Raw genomic sequence first — 4,910 nt, 5'->3', positions numbered from 1 at the left:
GATGCTTCTGCAATTAAGGGAAGCGTTTTTTGTGAAATTTTGGGAAAATTTGAAGAAGAAGATGGTGTTTTACTATGGAGAAGTGTTTAATGGGAAAAAATCGGGGAAGCAATGAGTTAAAAACCAAAAAAATAGTTGTTATTAGCCGTTGAGTGGGGTCCACAAACCGAAATTCCACCGGAAATTCTAAATGGGTGGCAATCTGAGCGTTTTTTTAAATTAGTGGGTGGTATTTTACAATATTTTTTTTTTTGGGTGGTTATATCAAAATAGGTATATTTTGTGGGTGATAATTTGCAAATTTTCCTTAAAATTATATGATGCATAATAAGGGTCTGAAAAGAGGAGATAAAATTACTCAACTTTGAAATTATTGTACTAAAAAAGGGTAACAAATCGTTAGTACTTTATTTAACACATTATCTAATTAATTAAGAACATTAATCAATTTACATTTTCAAGTTGAGGGAAGGAATAAAAGAAAAAAAAGTAAAGATTATATTGGGAGAAGAAGAATGAAGTTTTCCTATAACATAGCTAAGCACTGGCTAAAGGACTTAGAGCATGGTGGTAAAGCAATAATAGTGATAGAAGCCTGCATTGTGGCTCTTTTATTTCTTTGCTCCTGTTGCCTGTGTTGCTCTATTCACTGGGAGGAGAAAAAGAGGATTAAGAGGATTGAAAAAATACTCAGTGCTGATTGGCAAGAGTATTTACGTACTCGACCGCGATTGGTTGATCAAGAGGAACCACAACAACCACCACTACCACCACCGGCGGTTAATAATAGTGTTTAGGTTACTATTTTGTTATAAATATAAGAGTCACTTATGATGTATGTACTCAGTAATTTCAAATCTTAGTAGTTTTTTTTTGTTTTCAAGTTATAGATTTCGAAATTTATTTTATCAAATTGAATGTCAACCTCGACTATGAGTTTTTGCATTCCTTCATTATACTCCGTAAATAAAGTGTCCCGTTCATGTATTACCCAATTTAAATGTTTTGTGTTTACTTTGAGAAGTGATTTCTGTGTACCCTAACTACTAAAATGTACTTTTTTTTTTTTTTTTTTTTTTTTTTTTTTTTTTGACAAGAAGAAAATAATTTCATGAATAAATAGTCATATGACATCTACAATATTTGTAAACCCCAAATTTAGAGAAATTAACATAACTTTTCCAATCAAAATCATAATTAATTTGCATATTTGGCATAGCTCACACTCCACCGCTTCAATCTTGACGCGAGCTGTGATTTTTGATGTTTTGCATCTTTCCAAGTAGAGACCTTCGCAATTTGCGCTGATGTTTTGATCGTAGAGTTGATGACAAACCCTAAACCCATATGGAAAAACCCAAAAAAATTGGGACAGACTCTCACAAATGGAGAGAACAAAACAAAGCAAAAAAAAAAAAAACAAAAGCAAACCAAGCAAAAACTTAATAAAATTAAAGAAAAAAGGTCGAAAATACTCTAATTTCTCCGAGTAGAGAGGAGGGAAGAGAGAGAAGAGAGAAAAGGAGGCGGCAAAATGTCTTGAGGTACCATAATATATTAAATTGTAGAATTAGATTATGACTTGTATTAAACAAAACAACGCTGCAATATCTACATTAGAAAGTCCTGAAAAATTGTGATTGTACTTCTATTGCTTGCTTAATAACCCTAAAGTTGTATAGCGTAGTCAATCGATCAATCACCACCTTATTATCCTTATAAGTACTCTAATTGTTTTAAGACCGAAAATGTCTACACTCAAGACTCAACAAGTACCCCATTAATAAATTTCAAACTTTAAACCATGGACTATTTCAAATTGCATCTCTAATTATATCAAATAAAACAAATCTTAAAATAACAATTTTCTACTGTATTATCGATTTCATGAAATTTTGTGCAAATATTGCCCAAGTTACTACAGTTCACTAGAGTTTTAGGGGTAATTTTTTTTCTTCAGATTTTACAGGACAAATGTCAAGCAAGCAAGCCAAACAAAGCACAAAATTAAGGGGTAAAAAACCGGAAATCCAACGGCCGAAATTACTGTTCAGATACCGCCGTCACTCATTAACATGTCACGGCACTTCAATCACCTGAATTACTATTCCAAATAACTTCCAATTAGCCACTCATAGATTGACACGTACGTGATATTTGCGGCTTGTTTGGACAAAGGTAAAAACAATCATATCCAAATTAAATTGAAAGAAATAAAAATTCTTTTTTTATTTTTTTGAACAGTAAAAAAACTTTATTTTATTATCTGAAAGTAAAAAAAAAACCTCTGAAATTTGAACTGTTCATTGATTTTACAGCCAAAAATTACAGAGATGGTGGTGACAAATTGTACACTACGTAAAAGGTTGTTCCAAGTTTGTTAGGGGGTTAGCACAATCATTTACCTAAGAGATCTTTGTCTGTAACTATAAACTGTAGTTTGTGTCTTGACTCTTGCAACATTTATGAGTGATTGACAATCGATTGGAGAAAGTACTTCTCAATGCCAAAACATGTAAATGATCTGATGTTAATTTTCCTTCGGAAATGTAAATTTCATTTATTATACGTTAAAATTAGTATTTTGATACAAAATGTAGCATTTCCTTTATATGTGGTACGAGTACAAGTTTAATGTTACATAAATACATAATACAAGATAATAATGGTACACAAGATAATCAATTATCCACGTACACGTACAAGGTGTATTAGTGTATCCTTAGTTTAAACAATCGTAAAGTTTATATAATGTTTTTATTTGAAAAGAGTGAAATCTTTCAAATATGATCTACATTTATACTCCGATCCGTATTGTACTACCTATACTAACTAAATTAATTATCTTGCCATTGCATTACATGACCTTGATGGACATGGTGGGTAGAGCACTTTATGACTTAATTAGATGTTACATGTTCAGGTCTAATTATCTACTTGTGCTTGGGAGTGGTTGGGGGTGAGATTCCTTTACCTGACCCCTAATCTTAAGCGTACCCGTTAATCTACAAAATCTAGTTTTACAAGTTCATTTTATGTCATTTAAATAATTAGCATAATTGTATGAGTAAATGAGCATAATTTTTAAGATATAGTCTTTCCAAACAACACATATAACCAGTGGCGTCTCCAGGAATTTCGATGTGTGGGTTCGGAATCGTTATTAACGAAGAAATGAAAAAATATTAATAAAATATTTAATACATAAGTTCACATTGTGGATTACAAATTGATTACACGTAGAAAAATGAAAAAAAAAAAAAAAGCTATTCAACAGCGAGGACACAATTTTGAGTTGCCAAAAGAGTTGGTTTGAATTGGGACTATGTTGAATCACTTTAGTTTGAATCGTGTTTGGGTGATTAGGAAAATAGTTCATGATCCGGTTAGGTCACGCTCATATTCATTGATTGATTTTAGGTCTTTTTTATTTGGGTATATATATATATATAATCTATCAAGGAGATATCTAACATTTGATAGATTTTTTTGTGGTTATAAAATAATACATACTTCATATATTTTAAATTTAGGAATATCAATGTTATGTCCTAATGATATTGTCACACAAAATTAGTACAAGTGTATTCCTATGAGGAATAACACGTTCATGTGTATAAATTACAGAGTACTACTATTCTATATTTAACACAATTCACAAATGCAATCATCTGAATCAGAACAATATTATACTTAGTAAGTTGTAACATTAGACCATATTGTCGTACTTATTGGGTCCCTTGAAGCAAACTTAACCTTAATACTAATCTTCTACCTCCAACTCAAATAGGAAGGCTAATTAATTAAAATATGCAAAGAGGATGGTTTCAAAAGAAAAAAAAAATATGCAAAGAGGATGCCTTCATCTAGCTAATACAATCTATTAATATTCAATGATTATCTAGATGGGGAAGGCAAAAGCAACGTTTATTATGTGTTGAGAAACTGAAATTGATGTTTAAAAAAAAATGAGGTTCAAGAATCGAACTTTTAACCTCTTGCTCATTGTGTTATAAGGATGCAAGGTAAAAATTACCACTAGGCTGCACCTTTACATCTTAACACATATTAAACAAAAAATCATTTTTATCTGTTTCCCAGGTTTTTTTTTTAAAAACAACTTTTTAATTTTTTTCAAAAATTCAGTGGGTTCAATGAACCCACGCTAGATCCGCCCATGCATATAACCGTCTCACGTTGATAAAAGTTGAGAGTTAATACTTTATAAGGCTAAGGGGCTACTTCTCCTATTGTCACGCTATATTATTTTAGGATGTAACCTCATTTGGTCTTGTGAAATAGAGTCTCTGTTGGTGACGGATTTGGCCCAGCCCAATATTTAACAAGAATATATTGTGTACAAATACATATACGTCTTTGAATATCTTTAAGTGCACCCAAGTACCAAAAAAATGTATGTTAACATGCATATTCGGCTACTCCGAATTCAATTTACATTATTGTTGCAAAACGGTTTTTTTAAAGAGCGGAGATCCATTTAGCCGGATAATAAATAAAATCGAAATAATAATACAAAGTCCTTGAGGAAAAATAATTCGAAGCACGTACGTTTCTATCAACATTCAATTTCCCTTAAGAAAAAGACTATCAACAATTCAACATTCAACAGTACGTTTTATTTGGACACGTTTCTAGCGACATAATTTAGACACTCCATAACATATGTACGTATGCTGTATGCATTCAGTGGAGGGACTTAAGAAAGAAACTTTTCATAATTATGCACTAATTTGAGCCAAACAGTTTAGTTTTATCAAGTAAAGTTTTTTTCTATTAATATTATGACATAACTTTTGGCAAATTATGGTTCTCCATTTTAATTATTAAAGCTAGCTAGCCATGGATGTATACGTATGGCAGTAAGGACAGCTCAAGGAGACTAATATGTT

Source organism: Chenopodium quinoa, unplaced genomic scaffold (genome assembly GCF_001683475.1).
Source record: "Chenopodium quinoa cultivar QQ74 unplaced genomic scaffold, ASM168347v1, whole genome shotgun sequence".
Taxonomy (NCBI): domain Eukaryota; kingdom Viridiplantae; phylum Streptophyta; class Magnoliopsida; order Caryophyllales; family Amaranthaceae; genus Chenopodium; species Chenopodium quinoa.
Note: the sequence above shows the minus strand (reverse complement) of the source record.